This window comes from Gopherus evgoodei, chromosome 4 (genome assembly GCF_007399415.2).
Source record: "Gopherus evgoodei ecotype Sinaloan lineage chromosome 4, rGopEvg1_v1.p, whole genome shotgun sequence".
Taxonomy (NCBI): Eukaryota; Metazoa; Chordata; order Testudines; family Testudinidae; genus Gopherus; species Gopherus evgoodei.
Genome location: NC_044325.1, coordinates 100148288 through 100171771, shown reverse-complemented (window position 1 = coordinate 100171771; position 23484 = coordinate 100148288).

Here is a 23484-nt window from a genome sequence, read left to right as displayed (position 1 = left end):
TCTTACCTGCAAAACAATATGAAACATAGCAGATTAAGTCTCAGTTAACATATGTGACAAAGTTCCTCCTCTACCTTGGTGGGTCCTGCGCTTATTGGTAGATTTGCTCACCTCAGTGATCTTCCCCACAGTCTGGATCAACTCCTCCTGTGTCTGATCAGGAGTTGGGAGGTTTGGGGGAACCCGGGCCCGCCCTCTACTCCAGGTTCCAGCCCAGGGCCCTGTGGACTGCAGCTGTCTATAGTGTCTCTTGTAACAGCTACATGACCGCTATAACTCCCTGGGCTACTTCTCCATGGCCTCCTCCAAACACCTTCTTTATCCTCACCACAGGACCTTCCTCCTGGTGTCTGATAACACTTGTACTCCTTAGTCCTCCAACAGCACACCCTCTCACTCTCCGCTCCTTGCGCCTCTTGCTCCCAGCTCCTCACACGTACTTCCTCTCCTCTAGCTCCTCTTCACCTGACTGAAGTGAGCTCCTTTTTAAACCCAGGTGCCCTGATTAGCCTGCCTTGATTGGCTGCAGGTGTTCTAATCAGCCTGTCTGCCTTAATTGGTGTTTAGCAGGTTCCTGATTACTCCAGTGCAGCTCCTGCTCTGATCACTCAGGGAACAGAAAACGACTCCTCCAGTATTTACCCTCTACCAGACTCCTGTAACCCTACTGGTTTGGATCTGTCACACATGTTATTGAATGCTTTAAAGCAAAGGTGCTAAAAGTGAATCTCAGAGGTCTACAATGCTCTTTGATATGGAAGTGCAGGCTGCAGAGAGTACAGAGCCTCACATACGTCTGGATCCAGTGATCACATGTAGCAGAGAGGAGTAGTTTTGACCTAAGAGGTGAGATTCTTGTCTGCAGCCCAGAGGAAGGAGGCAGGGCTTTAAGCCACCTTTGCACCCTTCTGATCCTGAGCATCTCTGGGACCTCGCCCGGCAAAGCTTAGATTCTGTCCTGGGGGCCTGACTAAGTTACAGCAGGCTGTTCCTCATTGTCTGTGGTCCTCGGATCCACTGCAGCCCTGCCCCAACATGCCCCTTCCAGCCTCAGCCCAACCTCCAGTTTGCTTCCTGCGCTGGGGCAACTTTAAGTGAAGCTTCAACCTCCTTTCTCGTGCAGACCTTGAAACAGTCAGTGACACCTTTCTCACCTCCAGACTGGATTTACGTCAGGCTAAGTGGACAGGTAGGGTTACTGTTGAATTCCGCCTAGAAACTTGAGCTGCTGCAGAATGCTGCCAGGCTCCTTAGTGAGGCTGGTCACAACACAGGTGCTCCAAGTCTCAAAATTGAGTCTTCTAGACAGCAAAGCATTTAAGTGCGTACTTACATGTTGATAAATAAGGATGGATTTAGGCACATGCTTAAGTGATTTGCTGAAGCAGGATCTAACTCCCTATTCACTCAATTCATGGATGTATTGGTGATTACCTTGAAAGCCCTGAATCATTTGTGGTCTGGTTACCTGAGACCACTCATCTGTGCTATTTGCAGGGCTGGGACAGATGAATCTAGGACTGGCCAAAACGAAAGGCCTGCCCCCTCAGTTAAGGGGAGGAATCAATAAGCCCAGGCTGCAGTTGTGTACTTGGGACAACGAAGGAGGAAAACAGGAATGAGAGTGAGGTCAGAGGTTAAAAAGGAGGGAGTCAGAATGGTACACTGAGCAAAAAAACCCCAGACAGTGCCCCTTGCTCCTCAAAGGTGTCTTAAGGAGTCAGTGGATACCACCCAGAGCACTCCACCTGGAGACATGATCGAATGAAAGTGAGCAGGGAGAAACCTCCTGCAGGAGGCCTAATCACTGTACCTGGATTAAAGATTGTCCAGGATAACCCTTGCAACCTGTGCTATGGTACACAGAGTTTGCACTTAACATTGTTCTATCAGCTTGGAAATGCTTTAGCAGTACTAGCAAGAGCTAAGTAATGATTCCTTTCTCCCTCCTGTTGTCTGTCTTGCATTAATTAGATAGTAAACTCCTCAAAGCAGGGACTGGTCTTCCAGTCGGAGGGGAGGGTGGGGCAATCTTAGTTGGTATTGGGTCTCCACACAACAATCATACTAACAGTAACAGAAGAACATGTAAAAAAACATTCAAACTAGTAGGCATTTTAAAGTATAATCCACCATCTATCCCTCCATGGCCAGTAGCGGATGTTTGTTAGTTGACAGTTTGCCTGTCTGGAATGTAGTTCCCTGGCTGGTCCTGCCAGACTCTGACTTTGATGGTGGGTGTTGTAAGAGCTGTATAGAGGGAAAGCCATTTGCCGCACACAGGAACTAGTTTTACTGGTCCTTCAAAACTAGGAAACTAGGGGGTTTGGTCTACACTAGCCAAGGTACGTTTGGCATACACTGTGTCGCCTCGGGGTGTGTATTGTCCACATCCCTGAGCTATTTAGTTATACTGACCTAGTCCCCGGTGTAGAGAGTGCTAGTCCACGGGAGGCTTCTCCCTCGCCATAACAACAGCCTCTCGGGAAGGTAGCGTCTTCACTATGCCCTGGTCTACACTATGAGTTTAGATTGAATTTAGCAGCGTTTAGATCGATTTTAACCCTGCACCAGTCCACATGACGAAGCAATTTTTGTCGACTTAAAGGGCTCTTAAAATTCAATTTCTGTACTGCTCCCCGACGAGGGGATTAGCGCTGAAATCGACCCTGCTGGGTCGAATTTGGGGTAGTGTGGACACAATTCTTGTATTGGCCTCTGGGAGCTAGCCCAAGTGCTCCATTATGACCGTTCTGGACAGCACTCTCAACTCAGATGCACTGGCCATGTAGACAGGAAAAGCCCGTGAACTTTGAATTTCATTTCCTGTTTGGCCAGCGTGGTGAGCTGATGAGCACAGGGTGACCATGCAGAGCTCATCAGCACAGGTGACCATGGGAGTCCCAGAATCACAAAAGCTCCAGCATGGACTGAACAGGTGGTACTGCATCTGATTGCTGTATGGGGAGACGAATCCGTGCTATCCGAACTCCGTTCCAAAAGTCGAAATGCCAGAATATTTGAAAAAAAATCTTCCAAGGGCATGAAGGAGAGAGGTTATAACAGGGCCCCGCAGCAGTGCCACTGAAGCCTATCGAAGAACCTGAGAGGTGAACGGCAGCTCCAGGTCAGAGTCCCATACATGCTGCTTCTATATGAGCTGCATGCCATTCTAGGGGGTGCAACCTACTACCTACTCCCTGTGCTTCTCTCCTCCCCCAACCCCAGGCTACCTTGGCAGTTATCCCCCCATCTGTGAGACGAATTAATAAAGAATGCATGAATTTGAAACAGCAATGACTTTATTGCTCTGCAAGCGGAGATCAAAGGGGGGAGGGGAGAGCAGTTGTCTTACAGGGAAGTAGAGTGAACCAAGGGGCTGTTTCATCAAGGAGAAACAAACAGAACTTCATAAACCGTAGCCTGGCCAGTCATGAAACTGGTTTTCAAAGCTTCTCTGATGCACAGCGTGCCCTGCTGTGCTCGTCAACCGCCCTGGCTGCACGTAATCAGTGGCCAGGCGATTTGCCTCAACCTGCCAACTGTCTCCTCCCCTTGCTCTCAGAGATATTGTGAAGCTCACAGCAAGCAGTACTAACGTGGGAATATTGGTGTGCTGAGGTCTAACTGAGTCAGTAAAACTGCGCCAAGTGAACTTCTAAACGTCAAAGGATGATTCTACCACCGTTGTGCACTAGCTCAGCCTATAGCTGAACTGCTCCTTACTGCTGTCCAGGCTTCATGGAGCCATGGGAGCAAGGGGTAGGCTGGGGTAGGTGCGACGTGTGGTATGCTGACTGGGAGAGCAGCCTAAGGCAGAAGCCTCCAGCTGGCATGATAATCCAGGCAGGACTGAATCTCCATTAGACAAAACTTGAAGAAGAGAATGAGCTGGAGTCATTCTCATTTTTGTCCAGGTGCCCTGATCAACTCACTGAGACTGGCCAGGCGCCTTCATTGTCTGCCCAGGCATCCCCGACCAACCTAACCGAGGTTGGCCAGGAGCACCTATGGGACAATGACGGCAGCTAGCAGTTGTATTGCACTGTCTGCTGTCCGCAAGGCAAGGGATGCTGCTTGTAGTACTGCATCTGCCAGCAGCACCCAGGACACAGTGAGCTGAGCGGGCTCCATGCTTGCCTTGGTATGTCGTCTGCAATGGTAACCCAGGAAAAAAGGCGAGAAACAATTTTTGCCGTTGCTTATTCACGGATGGAGGCCTGGTGACATGTACATAGAACCACCCATAACCTGTTTTTGCCCAATCAGGCATTGGGAGCTCAACCCAGAATTCCCAATGGGGGCGGAGACTGTGGGAACTGTGGGATAGCTACCACAGTGCAACACTGCTAAAGTCGACGCTAGCCTCAATACTGTGGACGCACACCACCAACTTTATGCGCTATGTGGGACACACACACAATTGACTGTATCAAATCGATTTCTAAAACATCGACTTCTATTTAACTCGACCTAATTTCATAGTGTAGACATACCCTAAGTGCTGCAGTGAGCTGTAAGTATAGACAAGCCCTCATTAACATATATACAGACCTAGAGCATGTTGTAACAGGGCAAATGAAAAGGCTCATATATTTTGTCTAGCATTTTGCTGATTATTTTGGTTTAACTTTTTTACTGTTTGTTCTGTTCCACTTTGTTTTGATCTGGTTTTGGTTATTAATTTGTGTTGTGTTATATCTTGGATAACATTTATGTTATTAGTTTCTGGTGCCAGTTATGGTAGTGGCCGTTTTAGTTTTTTGGCAGACTATTTTGGGGGTTGGCAATTAAACTTGTGCAGTTAAAGCACTTATTACAGTAGCTGGGTTATAAATAATTACATGATGGAAGGGGGCCAGGGTTCTGTTTGACTATATTAATAAAGGATGACTATAAATGCAGAGTAGGCAGGGCTATTGGTACAAAATGGTTATGAGTGAATATGTAATTTGAACTGAGAATTTATCAAATGTATTAATTTTTTCTTCTGTTTAAATGTTGAACTCTAGCATTCAGTTGGACACGTGTGTAATACCTCTTATAGACATTGTGGAAATCTGCCACTTTTGAGCTCAGACTGCAAATTTACTTATTCATTACATCTACATAAAAGAAACATGCCTGTTGATCTAAAATCTTGTGCTCAGATCCGCCACCCCATCCGTCTTTGGCAGTTATGTTTTTTGATTGACAACTGAGCCATACTGTCAAGGTTCCTTCCCCACTCTGAACTTTAGGGTACAGGTGTGGGGACCTGCATGGATACTTTTAAGCTTAATTATTAGCTTAGATCTGGTACACTGCCACCATCCAGAATTCTAGTGTCTGGAGCACTCTCTGTCCCCCCAAAACTTTCCCCTCCCTGGATTGCCTTGAGAGACTTCACCAATTCCGTGGTGAACACAGATCCAAATCCCTTGGATCTTAAAACAAGGGGAAATTAACCATCCCCCCCTCCTTTCCCCCCGCCAATCCCTGGTGAGTCCAGATCCAATCCCTTTGGATCTTAAAACAAGGAAAAATCAATTAGGTTCTTAAAAAGAAAGCTTTTAATTAAAGAAAGAAAAGTAAAACTCATCTCTGTAAAATCAGGATGGAAAATACTTTATAGGGTAATCAGATCATATAGCCCAGAGGAACCTCCTCTAGCCTTAGGTTCAAAGTTACAGCAAACAGAGGTAAAATCCTCTCAGCAAAAAAGGAACATTTACAAGTTGAGAAAACAAAAATAAGACTAACACGCCTTGCCTGGCTATTACTTACAAGTTTGAAACATGAGAAACTGATTCAGAAAGATTTAGAGAGCCTGGATTGATGTCTGGTCCCTCTTAGTCCCAAGAGCGAACAACCCCCAAAACAAAGAGCACAAACAAAAGACTTCCCTCCACCAAGATTTGAAAGTATCTTGTCTCCCTATTGGTCCTCTGGTCAGGTGTCAGCCAGGTTTACTGAGCTTCTTAACCCTTTACAGGTAAAAGAGACATTAACCCTTAACTATCTGTTTATGACACATACGATCTTAAAAAATAATAAAAATGTGAAAAACCAAAATGTCCTTCTTGGCTCTAGATAATAATACTTTTCTACCAGGAGCCAAGTTTGCTTCTACTTTAATGTTCACCACCAGTGAATATTTTTCATATAGTCAGATGAAATTAAAAAAATGTCAGCTGCAGAAAGAAAATGCTAATTTGATTAAGAAATGTTTTCTTTACCGATACTTTTTTTCCCTGGGGTCATTCACTTCCTATTCTTAAAACTAATTAATCATAATAAAAATAAATAATGTGCCTTCCACAGTGCTTTTCATCCAGGGATTTCAAAAACATTAAGAGCCTTCTTCCATTGAAGTCAGTGACAAAACTCCTGTTGGCTTCAAGACACAGGATTGTGCTCTGAACTTCCCAGGAATTCAGAAAGATGGTGATATTGTTGGGATTTCACACATAAATGATTAGAGGCATAGAAAGGTTAAATAATTTTGCCGGAGATCACAGAACAGTCAGTGGCAGAGCAGGAAGTAGAATCTAGAAGACCCTGTTCCCAGTCCTTATTGATACTTAGCAGGATTGGTAATTAAGTGTTCCTGAGTGTTGCCAAGCTGACTATCTTAGGAGCCTAGAAATTTCATTGGCTTCAATGGAAGCCCTACACTTCAAGGATTGAGATCTTGATTTAAAGTGGTGGATGGGACGGTTAATGGTGTTTTGTGTAGCGAATTAAATTGAAAAGTTAAAAATCTCAGCTATGAACATGAAACCACCCATAGTCTATAATTTAAAAACATATTATAAAGCACATACTGAAAGAGTTCCTAATGATAAAAACTTCCCTTGCATTATGGAAGCTTTGTGTAAATGAGGACATTATGAAAAACAGAGGTAATTTTCAACAACAAATTGTTGTGCAATTTAAGATAATTCAGAAATGCTAGTAATCAGAGACTATTTGTCTTCTTCTGCTAAGCTTGCTAAAAAATATTTCCTTTTAGAGTGTACTTTGTAAATGTTACCTTTTCATTTTTCCAAACCTACACACTTTTAAATCTCGTTCTTTGGAGTTTTATTAAAAGAAGTTTCAATTAAAAGCTTCTTGTCCACCCTACAATTGAAACTATGCTATCAACAGCCACTTCTAGCACTATCCCTGAGCAGCAATGTGCAATTCTTTTGTCCAGAGCTTCGTTGATACTATATATACTACCCCCAGGGATTAAGAAGCATTTCATATTTATTTTAACATAGCTTCCCGGGATCCCAATGAGGATTGGGGATGGCAGTGTAGAATTCACATCCCAAAAATAATCCCTGCCCCAAACAGCTTGCAGTCTAAGTAGCCAGGTTCCAAAATTTTCCCTCAGAAAATTTCCTTAGCCACAATCATCAGAGAAACTGAGTTAGAAGCAGCTAGTTTATGTGTTTGTTGCTAGCACAGTTTAAACAGCAACTGTAGATGGGGCCAAATGACTAACCACTTCAGATCCTCTTTGCCTGATCAGAGTTTATATAACCAAGCAAGCATACTCCAAACTGAGTTTCAGTAAAAGCTGAATCATCCTTTGGCCATGGTGGCACTATTATTACTTTTGCGGAGACATGCAAGGATCCTATAGTGGGTGTTTCAGCTGGCTTGCAGCTCTGCAGACAGGAAACAGATGCCTAGATAGAGAGCTAAGCCTATTCTGTAAAAGAAGCCTGACATTCAGCGAAGTGTCAGCACCAGACAGCACGGAGCATGTAGGCCCTCCCTTGATGGGTCAGGAGCAGAACAGGGACCAAGGCCTGAAAAGTATCTCCAGCAGAAGATATATGCGGTGGAAAAGAAGAACAAAGCAAACGTGGTCCAAAACATCAGATAGTGCCCAAGCAAGTGGAAGCCTGTGCTAACTACATCAAAGGCATATTGTGCTCCAGAGCACACTCCTCCAGTTCACCCCCTTTGTCTGCAAGGCCAGAGAATCATAGAAGATTAGGATAGGAAGAGACCTCAGGACATCATCTAGTCCAACCCCCTGCTCAAAGCAGGACCAGCCCCAACTAAATCATCCCAGCCAGGGCTTTGTCAAGCCTGACCTTAAAAACCTCTAAGGATGGAGACTCCAGCACTTCCCTAAGTAACCCATTCCAGTGCTTCACCACCCTCCTAGTGAAATAGCATTTCCTAATATCCAACCTAGACCTCCCCCACTGCAGCTTGAGACTCCTTGTTCTGTTATCTGCCACCACTGAGAACAGCCTAGCTCCATCCTCTTTGGAACCCCCCTTCAGGAAGTTGAAGGCAGCTATCAAATCCCCCCTCACTCTTCTCTTCTGCAGACTAAATAACCCCAGTTCCCTCAGCCTCTCCTTGTAAGCCATGTGCCCCAGCCTCCTAATCATTTTCGTTGCCCTCTGCTGGACTCTCTCCAATTTGTCCACATCCTTTCAGTAGTGGGGGGGGGAAGGGGGGGTCCAAAACTGAACGCAATGCTACGGGTATGGCTTCACTAGTGGCGAATAGAGGAGAATTAATCACTTCCCTTGATTTGCTGGGAATGCTCTGACTAATGCAGCCCAAAATGCCGTTAGCCTTCTTGGCAACAAGGGCACACTCTTGACTCATATCCAGCTTCTCATCCTCTGTACCACAGGTCCTTTTCTGCAGAACCACTGTTTAGCCAGTCAGTCCCCAGCCTGTAGTAGTGCATGGGATTCTTCCTTCCTAAGTGTAGGACTCTGCACTTATCCTTGTTGAACCTCATCAGATTTCTTCTGGCTCAATCCTCCAATGTGTCTAGGTCACTGTGGACCCTATCCTTACCCTCCAGCATATCTGCCTCTCCCCCCACCCAGCTTAGTGTCATCCGCAAACTTGCTGAACTTGCTCCCATCATCCAGATCATTAATAAGATGTGGAACAAAACCAGCCCCAGGACCGACCCATGGGTCACTCCGCTTGATACCGGCTGCGAACTAGACATCGAGCCGTTGATCACTACCCATTGAGCCTGATGATCTAGCCAGCTTTCTATCCAGAAGGAGGACAGCCAACACACAATGGGGCTGGAAGGCCAAGCAGAGGACAAGAAGGGGCCACAAAGCTTATTTGCCCTCGAACTCTTTCATTCTTTCAGATAGCCTTGTCCCTGCAACACCTAGGGGAAGCCCAGCCAGAGTTATAGCCTAGTTCCAGTGGTGAAAGAGCACACCCACCCCACAGCCAGAACTGAGAATCCCCAGCACAGTTAACCCCCGGGATCTCCCTTTTCAGATAAGGAGCAGTCTAACACTCCCTTTCCAGGAACTAGCTCCGGGTGCAGCAGCTACGCACAGTGGCGACCCAGACAAGAAATGGGTCCTCTTAGGTTAGATGTGTATGTGGTTTCACCCACCTAACGAGGCTATTGTAATCTGGTGTCTCAGATGTGCCATGAAGAATTCAGAACTATTTTTTAATCCCTGCTCCCCCTCCCAAAAGTGGGGCTCTTCACATGCAAATCTGTGCCTTCCCTACTCTGTGCTGTCTCCTTTTTAATTCCAGGGTCCAGTGAATTCACGGTCCTGGTGGATGCCAGCAAAGTTATTTTTATGGTAAATTGACACCTCAGAAGCAGGATAAAACTACACAGGCAACAGGGAGATGAAATAGATGGGAAACATAAGTCAGCGCTGGAGATAGCAATTGCTTCACCAGCAAGCAATAACAGCAGAAGTGCAGACTAACTACATAACTATTATACTGGGTTTTGGAAATGCCGTAGTTGGTCATTGTAGCTTTTATTTAAAATGTTTAGCAATTAAAGATGCCCACAGTGTGGGATAGTTTTGGTATCTCAGCAAGACAGTGTTTTCCACTTGCATGTACAGGACCCAAGTCCTGATGAACAACAGACATTTCTTCGAGTAGAGACCCTATGGGTGACGCACTTCAGGGATGCATGCACCTCTCGAGCCCTAGATCGCAGATTTTTAATCAGCAGTGTCTGTTCAGCCCACATATGCGCCCTATGCCTCCTCATGCTGGATACTGAGGTTATACAGGGATGCAAGGGCAAACTGCCCTCAGTTCCTGCTCTACCACCTCTGCTTGAGTTGAAGCTCTAGTGTGCCCCTCTGGAACGTACCTTGGCTATTTCGTATTCTTCTTATAGTTGTTTGTGAGGATTTGTTAGTATTGTTAGCTGTTAGTAGTAGTTATAGTTAGTGTTTGTAGAAAGAGGATAGTTTTTTTTTTTCTTCCTCATCCTTTTCTTCTTGGCTCACCAGGCTTCAAACACTGCCTCTCCTCCTGCGAAGTTATACCTGTGAGCAATGGCCATTCTAAGGGTGCCCATTGTTTGGGTGACTCCTACATCTCCCAGCAGAGCAATTTCTGCATAGCCATCAAGTTGAGGGCAAGGAGGAAGAGGGATATTAAGCTCAACTGTTAATGACAGAATGCCTACTTTGACCAACATCTGAGTCTGGTTGGAAGGCCCGCCTTTTCCTCCCCTCCATACATTTGTCTCCGGACAGATCTAGTGCCCCTTCCACCTTGCCTCAGGCTACCACTAAGAAGGGAAGGTCGTTGAAGGCATCTGAGAGAGCTCCCAAAAAAGAGAAGTACAGACTCTCAGCTGAAAAAGCCTGCGAGATCTGTGGTCTCCAAAGTCTCGATCTCTTGGCTCAGTGCCATTGAATCAAAGGACTCCTCCACTACCAGCAAAGCCGGAAAGCCCTGGAGCTTGGGGGAGAGACATAGGTCTGACAGGGCTTAGGTAGTCTTTACCAGTGACAAGGCAGGCAAGTGTAAGCACCCTGGTCTGGTACCACCAGGCTCAGTCCCACAGCATATTCCAAAAATGGGATTGGCCTAAACTGGAAGAAGGAACTGCTTCATGCGTTTCTTCCAGCTCCACTGATACTGAGGGTGATGAACAAAATCATATAGGACAGGGCCAGGGTTATCCTTCTAGTACCATCTTGGCTGAGAGGTTTGGTACTTTTACCTGCTTCATCTATGCATCCATCCACTGCTCAAGCTCCCAACCACTCCTCATCTCCTCTCACAGGATGTGGGTCACATTCTTCACCCCAGTCTAGGGGTTCCCTGCCTCTGGTTGTAGTTCCTCGATGGTTCGTGGGATTAGAATCCTCCTGCTCTGAGGAAGTGCAACAGGTGTTACTGAATAGTAGGAAGAAGTTAACCTGTATTACTTACCTGCAGATATGGAGGAGATTCTCCCATTGGTGCTGACTTCACTGCTTCCTACCTAGATCTGTGCCTCTTTCAGTCATCCTGGATTATTTGATGGATTTGAAGAAATTGGGAGTTATCAGTTAGGTCAATTAAGGTCCATTTGGCCACAATATCAGCCTTTCATCTGACTATAGAGGAGTTTTCCATATTTGCTCATCCTGTATCATCTAGGTTTATGATCGGTTTGGGGAATTGCTACCCACAGAATAGAGACCTCACCCTGACCTGGGATCTCAATTTGGTACTAAATTGTTTTATGAAACATCCATTTGAATCAGTGGCAACCTTTTCTCTACTCCATTTATGTATGGGGACCATCTGTTTAGTAGCCATTACATCACATAGAATTGGTGAGAATGGTGCCTTGATGGCAGATCCCCCACCTTAATTGTATTCTTAAAGGATAAGGTTTCTTTATGCCCACACCCTAAATTCTTACAAAAGTGTCTTTTGAGTGCCACCTTAACCAATCTATTCATCTACCAGTGTTTTTCCTGAAGCCACATAACTCTGCAGGAGTCCTGTTTTCATATCCAGATGTTAAAAGGGCTCTGGCCTTTTACTTGGATGGGACCAAGCCATTTGGATGGGACCACTTGGATGGGACGAAAGATCACCCAGGCTGTTTCTCTCCTTCATGGATAGATCCAAGGGATCCACAATTTCTGCTCAGAGACTATCAAAATGGATATATGGATGCATTGTCACTTGTTATGTGATCACAGGGCTTTATCCTCCTCAAAGGGTGATAGCACATTCTGCCAAGTCACAAGCAACATCCACAGCCTTGCGTAAGAACATACCGCTCTCTGAGATATGTGAGGTGTTGCATGCGCTTCAGTACGTATATTTTTGAAGCACTACACTTGAATCCATAGTGTCAGAGCCTATGCGGCACTAGGTATTGTAGTATTATCTTCAGTTCTGAACTCAGTTCTGACTCTCCTTCCTCCCTCTGGGGAAAATGCTCGGAAGTCACCTGAAGTGGAGCACCCATAAGGACACTACTCGAAGAAGAAGAGGTTCCTCACCTTGTACAGTAACTGCAGTTGTTCAGGATGTGTGTCCTTATGGGTGCTCCACTACCTGCTCCTCCTTCCTCTCTGCTTCAAACTGTTCTCTGTGGAGACATTTGGGTAGAGAAGGGAATGAGGTTGGTTTGACCGTGCATCCCTCTGTAGCCTCGGTGTCCAGCACAAGGAGGCAACTGGCATTGCTAGTGGAAACATCTCCAGTCACGTGCACGTGAAGTGGAGCACCCATAGAGGAATGCACATCTTGAAGAACTGCAGCTACTACACTAGATGAGAAATTTCTTCTTTTGTTTCCCAGATGAATGCACCTTGAGGTCAGAGATGAATTGGCCTGTATTAGGGAAGAACTGAATATATAGATATATCATTTCTAATGTGAGGTAATTGATTAATGGAGTCAAGAGGATGTCACAGTATTTCCTGCGTGTAGAATGGATGGGTGCATAGGGAAGGGGTGACATGATTAAAGGGTAAGAGCACAGCTTGGAATACAAAAGCAGTGAGGTTTTAATGTTGTTTCTAGTGTAGAAGGCTTATTTTGCACTGTACAACTAAACAGCTCAGACTTAAAATTTGCCAGGTAATTAGCCCATAACACTGCCTATTTCTGTTTAGCAGTTGAAAAACAAAACCAGCTGATATTGTTCCATTTGATAAGTGACTACTACACTTGTGCACACACTATAGTTAGTTACTGTGGTTTTTTAGGCATAACATGAACTGAAGCACCTGGTACTGGCCAGTGTCAGAGGCAGAATACTGGTCTAGATGGACCCCTGGTCTGATCCTATGTCAGTTCCTATGTTTTTATGTAGAGTTAGTGACAGAGCAGGTAATAGAAATCCTGGCTGTACTGAAGGTTTTTCCATTTACTTCAGTGGAGCCAGGATTTCATTCCTTGCACTTTTGTCTCATGGTCTTGTGTTTTAACCACTAAGCCACACTCTCTTCCAATATCAACCTCTAGGCAGAATTGTTTCTAATATTTTTCCCCAGACTTCTCCATAAGGTAATATTTAAGGTCTCAATCCCGCAAAAACCTAAATGTGAGCAGTCCCATTAAACTTAGGGGATTTCTCATACATGTAAAATTACTCATATGCATACGTGTTGGGTTGTAACTCAGACAACAGCAGAAACCCACAAAAAAGGGACATGTGTCCTTCTGGTTCTGCATATGATCCAATAAGCTGGTTCAAATGGATCTGAGGCAGTTATAGTGCCCTATTTGAGAGGCTGGATCAGGTGGTTGGTTTAAAGGATGGTAGGCCTTATGGATGGTGGTTGGCAGACTGCCAGAAGAGTTATATAGCCATCCAGTGCACGAGGCGGCCCTGAAATCTCTCTGCACCTGCTGCTGGAATGATTTCCCCACTCATGAACAGAAAGTGGTGTGGGATTTGTAGACAGCTGGGGACAACACATCCAGCTTGTCCAGTGCTTCTTAGGAATTTATGTCCTCAACACATCCAGCTTGTCCAGTGCTTCTTAGGAATTTATGTCCTCTGGGGCTGAATAAAGTTATAGAGCTGCATGGGCTACCTGTTCATGTACAGTTGCTGAATTGTTTATTGAATAAATGTGCTGCTATTTCCCCTTTCCACTTGATACACTGACTCATTCACTGGAGACGTGTTCTTGATAAGCAAGGAAATTCACATTAGAGCTCACACATCCTTAATATACCAAGTTGTGATCAGTTTTACAGGAGTTTTAGGTCTGTTTGTGTTAAATTAGAACAGCCTTAGCCTTCTCTTTAGTTTCTGTGCTTCTGTTCATTTTTAGTGTTAAGCGTTGATTCTCCTCTCACTCCAATGTCCATCAGAAGTCACTCAAAAGAGGTCAGTATTTGTAATAATAATAATTAATACTTCGCTCATCCATAGCACATCTCATCCATAGCTCTCAAAGTATTTCACAAAAGCAGGAAATAGTGTTAGCCACATTTTATAGATGTGGCAACTGACACATGGAAAAGTAAAGCAACGTTCACAAGGATAACTATCAACCCAGTGACAGAACCAGGAACACAACTCAGTTTCTTGAGTCCCAATTCAGAAGCCTATCCACTAGATCAGCAGTTCTCAAACAGGGGTCCTGGGCCGTCTGGGGGACCATGAGCAGGTTTCACGGGGTCTGCCAAGCAGGGCCAGCGTTAGACTCGCTGGGACCCAGGGTGGAAAGTCGAAGTCCCACCATGTGGGGCAGAAACCCGGGGCCCTAAGCCCCACCACCCGGGGCTGAAGCCAAAGCCTGAGCAACTTTGCTTCCTGGGGCCTCCTGTGGCGTGAGGCCTCGGGCAATTGCCCTGCTTGCCACCCCCTAATGCCGGCCCTGGATTTCATATGCAGAAGAACAGTAGTTGTGGCACAGGTGGGCCATGGAGTTTTTATAGCATGTTGGGGGGGCCTCAGAAGAAAAAAGGTTGAGAACTCCTTTTCTAGATCACATTGTCTCAAATACAAGTGAATGTAGTTATCTTATACCCTGCATGAAATTGGTATGAGAGGAGACTGAAGAAGCCCTTAATGTTTAATTGCAGAGTAATTTTTGTATGTTCATATTCTTTATTTGGGATGCACGTTTTGTGACGGTTAACATTAAAACTTGCTTAACATCTATGCTGGCTAGCAGCACACTTCAGATAACCATTCTCCTAGTATTGACTTTATGGTTCATGTCAAGATTATGGAGTGCAAGGTCCTGTCAATGATGTCTAATAAAATCACCCTTTTGGGGAAATAAGCAAAAGGTTTTCCAAAAATTAAAGAGCTAGAATTTTGATGATGAAAAAAGCAAAACTCAAGGATATTGTATTTTATGTGATGCTACAGTTGTGATTAGCTAAGAATGATTAAACTATTACATTGTTCATGTGCACAGCACTAATGAGTGATCCCAGACTCTCTTCCCCATCACCCACAACATATTCACAAGATGGCCTGACCAAGTTTCCCCTCTAGCTGCCAGACTGAACTCTCTCCCTCCTCCCAAGCATGACCTGACTCCTTCCCCAGCTGCCAATCCAGACTGCACCTGCTTCTGACAGTTGCTGGAATCTCATCACCAGCTATACAGCCCCCCTTCCACTGGTGTCCCAACTGCCAAATCTAGTTGTGGCGCCACACAAAAAACTACCTTGAACTCTTTACAGTGGCTGAAACTGCTAAATTGCTTGCTTGGAAAAACAGAAGAAAGGAGGAAGAATGAAGGGAGATGAAATATTCTAGCTTCCTCCAACTTGTTTGACTGGACAGGGCTTTAGCTGTGTTGGACAGCATACCTGTTATAAAGTTTTATTAGGTTACATTACACTACTTTTGTTACAAATAATTAGCCTGCTCAGGTATATTTTGGGTTAGGAAATGTTGAGGAAAAATGACCTGCTGAGAGACATTTAGGTGCATGACAACTTAGATCAAGTTGTTATTGTCCTGTTGCTTTTTTATTTGACTTACGTGAATTTTTGTTTCCATTTCTTTAGCATGTTTCTTTTTTCCACAACCTTATTTCTTTTTAAGCTTTTGCATTGATGTGGCCAATTATGGTTTTCATCTACAATTTACCTTTCTAAAAGAAATGATGATGGGTGGTAACACCTGGAAAGCAGGGGTCAAACCACACCAGGAATAAAAGTATGCATGTCTCTCACTCCAATTTTCAGTGGTGAAGTGGGCCCATTCAGTGAGTTGATATCAAAACTCACAGCTTGATTGTTTTATAAAACCAGGTCACTAGCCATGAAAAACTTCAGAGAAGAGTTAATCCTGTGTCGATGTCCTATTTAAAAAAAAGGCACTTGGGTAAATTTGTATAAACCTTTTATTTCCTTGTGCCTCTTTTGTAATTTTTTTTTTCAGAATATTTAATATATAAAATGTTTTACATAGACTAGGGTTTTATGTTGCATGTGAACTGGTAAGACATTGGACCACCCTTCAAATAGTGATCATTCTCCCTTTCATGACTGACCTTATATAAACTTGCTCAGGCAGGTGATTTTGCAATCCCTCCCCACCGACACACGCACACCATTACTCACAATAGGCACATACCTTTTACAGCTATTGCTGAAAATACTTTCCCACTTAAAAACAAGCTAATGGGAAAAAGAAAAAGGTTGGTCACAGAGTGAAGGGCCAATTAGTCAGCCATAGGGAAGAAGCAAACGAAGGCATGATCCTGAAGGACTGAAAGTAGATTTTTCAAAAATGTATGTTCTTCTAAAAATGGGGTGATTATTAAAAGGTAGAAATATTTATAAAAATAATCCTAGCTCCACTGTGTATCACTGTTTGCTTTTTTAAAAAAAGGGAATACAGCTGGGGTTGACATGTCATGGTATTACATTTGTAATATGTGTTGCCATCACTGTTCACAAGCCAAAGCTTTCAGTGGATGGCATGTGTGCACGGTCTGCTTCCGCTGCAGAGGGCAGCAGCTAAATTGAGCCTTGCCCTCAGGTTACCTCACAGAGTTGCAGGAGAAATGGTTTCTCTTGCAGCGTAATTATCAGTAAGGACTTGAAAATCAGATAAATTGGCTGTACTGCACTAAAATCAGCCCTTATTTGGATTGCTGGCTATGTGTGAATTTCCACTGGAAAACGTTTGGCGGCTGGGTGCACAGGAGTGCAGGAGCCAGAACAGAGCGAGAGGTCAGAGAGCACTGCAGTCAGTCAAAGGCTGGATTTAGTCTCAGTCAAGTGACCTGTGTGATCGCCTTTTTGCAGTCATTAGTCAGTCGTAAAACGGTGTTATATTTTCTGTTCTTAGTGCTAGTGCTTCCTAGAAGGAGGCTAGGAGAATCTTTTTTTATTTTTTTAATCTCACTTTTATTCCAACCCCCAAAAAATACTAGAACGAATGATGAATTAAATATTGTCATTCCCACTGATTTGCCACGCAAGCTAGGACAGGCACAGTACTGTGGATGAAGCGACAGCATTTGCAAGGAGCAGTCAAGCATCTCTGCAGATGACACCCAACTGAACACTTTAGATATAGGGCTCTGAGACTGTGTCCTGCAGCCATTGTTTGTGCTGCCATTTTCGGAGAGGCCACTCAAGATCGCATCAGCTAGAAAGAGTGAGCAGCTGCTGGGCTTAGCTTTCAGTTTTTGTTTTTATTTGAAAGGGGTGTAAAATGTTCAAGTCACAATATATTCTAGCAATTCAAAATCTTATCCTTCACTCTGCAGCCTAATAGTATGTTGCAATTGACTCATAAATAAGCATTTTGTCCTTCAGCTTCCTGTATCTGCTAATTTATTGATTTATTTTAAATTTCCAAAAGGCAGATGTCTACTGGGCCTGACTCTCTATTTCTTGCACTCCCGGGTCTCCCCTGGGTTTCAGGGGGAGTTTGAGGTACACAGTGTGCCTGGGTGGTGGATATCAGGGCATTCCAGAGGAAAGGACTACTCACCATGCATTTGCTTACACCAGAAAATGACATGGTGTTTGAACATGTGGTAATTTACATGATTAACCTTCCAGATAAAATCCTGTCTCCTTTGACATCAGTGGCAGAACTACATTCGACATCAGTGAAGCCAGAATTTCACGCAAAGTGTGGACGGGGACTGTTGTATTGTGTTTTATCTTATCAGCTGCTAACTATGGCCTACTAACATGATGTTCAATATGCAAAATCTTTTTTTACATTGAGTGTTGATTTGTGCTTAACATCCTGTTTATTCCATTGGTAGCATGATGCACTTTTTGAGTGTAAATAAGCCCCAGGAACACTCTGACAGTCTGAACCAAATAGGTGTAAGCTCTAGACCTTCAGATGAATTCATCTGCTGTCCCTACAGCTTTTGAGCATTCAAGGAAGAACTTTTGTATTTCATTTTAATGGCAAACATTATGTGAACTGCTGAATTTGTCTGGCTGCGTTTTAAATGAATATTTTTTGTTGGAGACAGGCTTCTACTCTCTCCTGGTGTTCTTTCTCCTTGGAAGGAATTATTGCTGATAAATGGACCCGGTAACAGAAATACAATACAGTCATTTTAATGTAATGATTTCACCCTTGGATGCTCTGTAAATGATTTACATCTTTATTGTTGGTTCATCATTATAACGTTTCCTCATAAAGATAAATTATGTATAATCAGATATTTATTATTGGAGTATCTAGTATTTTCCTAAAAGCAATGCCATGTGAATGTTTCAAAGAGTAGAAAAAGTCCATGTGTACTGCTGTAAGCATTTTTTTTTCCATTTTAAAACAAAGTAGAGTATTAAAAAAAGGCCTGTGCATATTGTTTTAAATCTTGCCTCAATCCTACACGGTCGATTGTAAAGGCATTTTTAATAATGATGTATAAACACTGGCTTATTTCTCATAAGTCTGTACCTCGTTGTGTACATGGTTTTAGTAATCAGGCCTACCAGAAGCACAGTTTAGAAATTACCCCATCTTTGAGATGGAAGCATTGGATTGTTAGAGCAGTAGTTTTCAAGTTTTTTTCATTTGCAGACCCTTAACACATTTCAAATGGAGGTGTGGACCCCCTTTGGAAATTTTAAACATAGCCCACAGACCACAGGTTGAACACCACTGTTCTATGGTATTGACAACGGATCCGTTAGACATAGTATGTGGACCCCCAGTGGTTTATGGACCACAGGTTGAAAACCACTGTGTTAGAGCATCCTTCCCTACCCAAGTGTTGTACACGAGGCTCACAGCTTGAGATAGTCGCTCGGGGTTCTCTGTATCTCATGGGAGTTGTCAGTACTCAACTCTGCTACTGGTTTCTTCATTAAGTAGTAAGGTATGATGCACTGACCCACCAAAGAGGTACACTTTGTACTTATAACTGAGGCTGCATTATTTTCACTGTCATCAAGTGTCACTGAAAACATTAAACTGACCTTTTGCTATAGGACAGAATCTTTATTTCAGTGGGCTGCAGAGGACTGACCAACTCAGAAATGGATCGAGGGAAAAAAATTTGAGTATGTCCTTATGATTATCTGTACTGTGTTCATGCTTCATACTTGGTGCTAAGGAGACATGGGAGTGGTGCCTGCATATCTGGATTGGTGACTGGACTATCGAGACTCTGACATCTAAATAGGTCTTCCAGGGCAATGCAATGTGTATGCTAAAGAAGGTGGCCAAACCAGGAAAACTGGTTCTGGCCAGCTGGGCTGGGAACTGATCAATGTATCACATGATGTGGAACTTTTATCACTGTGACATTCTGTACCTTGGGGGAACACCTTGCACTCTCATGTTCATCCTTTTAAAATAATTGGTCTCCAATGCAAAGTTTGTCATGTCAGGTGTCTTTGGAAGGCACATGATGCACTGAGCGTTGTTGTTATAGGTTGTAATTCCATGCATAAAGTTATGAGGCTGAATATGTGTCCTCGTGGCTTAAAACAGGCCCAGGCAAAACTCTCCAAGAGCAGAGGGGCAGTTCACACCTCATCAGGGCACGTACAGGACAAACCCAGCCCAGCCTCACAGGAACAAAGGACACTGGCCTAGGCAGCAACAAAGGATCTGTTGGACTCTCGAGTGAGTCACTCCCCTTCCCTTGGTCAGTTTGGGCCTGCGATGAGGTAATGTTCACCTGACTCTGAAGTGGGGTGGGGGGACAAAGCCAAGAGAGAAGAAAGAACATGCTAAACGGGAGAGATGTTTGCCGTGCTCTTCCTCTCTATTCCACCTCCGTATACAGACCACCACCAAGTGACTGAAGTGCTGATCAAAGGGGAGAGCCTGGCTGAAGACCAACCAGCCAGCCTGTGGTGAGAAGCACCTAAGTTTGTAAGGGCACTGAAAGTGTTCAGATCAGCTTAGAATGTGTTTTGCCGACTTGTGCTTTGACTTATAATCACTTAACATTTATCTTTGTAGTTAATACATTTGTTTGTTATTCTACCTGAAGCAGTGCGTTTAGTTTGAAATGTGTCAGCGACTCCCCTTGGGATAACAAGCCTGGTACATATCAATTTCTTTGTTAAATTGATGGACTCATATAAGTTTGCAGCGTCCAGCTGCAAGACAGAGGTTCCTAGGGTTGTGTCTGGGACTGGAGATATTGGCTAGTGTCATTCAGTTGCACAATCCAAGCATGCCAGAGACTGTGCGTGAACAGCCCAGGAGTGGGGATTCTCACAGCAGAGCACGGTAAGGCTGGCTCCCAGAGTCAAGGATTGGAGTGACCTAGCAGATCACTGGTCCAGATAACTCCAGGGGAATGTCACAATCACCTGACAAGGCTGATCCAAGGGGTCACCTGACAGATGGGAGTTTTTTTTGACTGCAGGACCAGTTGGTGAGAGGGGAGAAAGAACAGACTCCATGTTCCGGGGGCGAACTCATGATGAGAGAGTTGCAGCAGAGGGGTTGAGTGGCGAAACAAGGAATGGAATATTGTTGTTTGTTGCTTTGTCTAGATCTGTATGTTTCTTTTGCTGTCTAACGTAAAGTGATTGGTTTTAGAAGATTTTGCAAAGAGTTGTAGGGTGACCAGATGTCCTGATTTTATAGAGACAGTCCCTATATTTGGGGCTTTGTCTTATATAGGCGCCTACCTCCACACCCCATCCCGATTTTTCACACTTGCTATCTGGTCACCCTAAAGAGTTGCAGCACATAACACACAATATCTTGTGTCTGTGGACAGATGAACTCTAAACCAGAGAGCCCACAAAGCTGGAACTCTACGGAGGATGTGCTTAAGAAACTGGAATGTCCTGGGAGGTCAGCACTGGTCCTAGGGCAGCTGGAGCATGATGTCTGACTTCCATGAAGGATTAACAGATAGTCTGTGCCTGGGAAGAGACCACAAAAGGAGACAGCATTGGAGCCTACTCCGATCAGACCAAGGGACGTTTAAGAGCACGCAGGCCTGTGGTGGGACCCCAGCACAGCAGCCTGAGTATCCAAAAGGGGCAGCTTGACCAGGGCTGATATTGGGCTAGATTAAGGATTTACTGGGTAAAATTCTTTGTCCCACATTATTCAGGAGGTCAGATTAGCTGATCATAATGGTCCTTTCTCACGTTAAAGGTCTGTGAAGACACCATTGTAGATGGTGCCAAAAAGATTCAGTAAAACATCCTAGGTGGGTAGAGATGAGAGTTTAGGAGAACTACATATGAGCAGTAGTTTAGGAGCAGTATAATCATATTTATCAGCTTAGTTATACAGTTCTCTGAAGTAATTCAAGTTTTTACTCCTTCCAGATTCCCCATAGTGGTACTTGGAGAGGATCAGTCCTGTTTCAGTAATATGCCAGTGAAAAAGCACAATTTAGAATCTATATGCTGGTAATTCACATGAGCTCGACTGAATGAAAAAAAATCACAATTGAATTTTGCCAAGCTAGTGTAAAAGATTATCCAACTCTGACAAACCCTGTGTTTTAGACTTCTTTTTATGCCAATCCACCGTGCAAATGCCGAAAGATCTTTTGCACATTGTGGTCCCAATCCTGCAAGTCATTCTCATAGACTCATAGGTCAGAAGGGACCAATATGATCATCTAGTCTGACCTCCTGCACAAGGCAGGCCACAGAACCCCACCCATCCACTTTTATACAACCCCTAATCCAGGACTGAGTTATTGAAATCCTCAAAACTGGTTTGAAGACCTCAAACTGCAGAGAATCCACCAGCAAGCGAGCCATGCCCCACACTGCAGAGGAAGGCGAAAAACCTCCAGGGCCCCTGCCAATCCGCCCTGGAGGAAAATTCCTTCCCGACCCCAAATATGGCCATCAGCTAAACCCTGAGCATGTGGGCAAGACTCACCAGCCAGCACCCAAGAAGGAATTCTCTGCAGTAACTCAGTTCCCATCTCATCCAACATCTCCCCGCAGACCATTGAGCAGACTTATCTGATGATAATCCAAGATCAATTGCCCAAATTAAACTATCCTATCATAACATCCCCTCCATATACTTATCAAGCTTAGTCTTGAAGCCAGATAAGTCTTTTGCCCCCACTACTTCTCTCGGAAGGCTGTTCCAAAACTTCACTCCCCTAATGGTTAGAAACCTTCGTCTAATTTCAAGTCTAAACCTCCTAATATCCAGTTTGTACCCATTCGTCCTCGTGCCTACATTAGAACTAAACTTAAATAATTCCTCTCCCTCCCTAACGTTAACCCCCCTGATATATTTATATAGAGCAAGCATATCCCCCCGCAGCCTTCTTTTGGCCAGGCTAAACAAGCCAAGCTCTTTGAGTCTCCTTTCATAAGGCAGGTTTTCCATTCCTCGAATCATCCTAGTAGCCCGTCTCTGGACCTGTTCCAGTTTGAATTCATCCTTCTTGAACATGGGACACCAGAACTGCACACAATATTCCAGATGGGATCTCACCAGCGCCTTATATAACGGTACTAACACCTCCTTATCCTTGCTGGAAATACCTCGCCTAATGCATCCTAAAATCGCATTTGCTTTTTTAACAGCCGTATCACATTGGCGGCTCATAGTCATCCTGCTATCGACCAATACCCCAAGTCCTTCTCCTCCTCCGTCGCTTCCAACTGATGCATCCCCAACGTGTATCTAAAATTCTTATTATTAATCCCTAAGTGCATGACCTTGCACTTTTCACTATTGTATTTCATCCTATTACTCTTACTCCAGTTTACAAGGTGGTCCAGATCTTCCTGAATAGTATCCCTGTCCTTCTCCGTGTTAGCAATACCCCCCAACTTTGTGTCATCCGCAAACTTTATTAGCACATTCCCGCTCTTTGTGCCAAGGTCAGTAATAAAAAGGTTAAATAAGATCGGTCCCAAAACCGATCCTTGAGGGACTCCACTAGTAACCTCCTTCCAGCCTGACAGTTCACCCTTCAATACGACCCGTTGGAGCTCTATTTACTTTAGTTTTCTACCTGTGAATGACAGCTTGCAAGACCAGGCCTATGTTTGCACTGCTCAGTGATAAATGCAGGGGCCTAAAAATGGAGAATTTGGGTCTGATGTGCTGTACTCAGCTGAACAAAACTTTTCCTCTAGTGAGAAGTTCCAGAATGTAAGTTGATGGATTGTTTTTGGTGAGGTATTATACAAGTTATCCCTCATTTCTTGGAATTTTCCTAAGTAAAGTTCCAACAAGCTAAACATGAATGGATATACATTACATTTAGCTATATACTAAAACCATTTCTTATGTCTTTATGAAACATTGCTGGGTTGATAATAACCATTAAAATACGTTTATAAAATTCAACGTGGCCCTTTGAG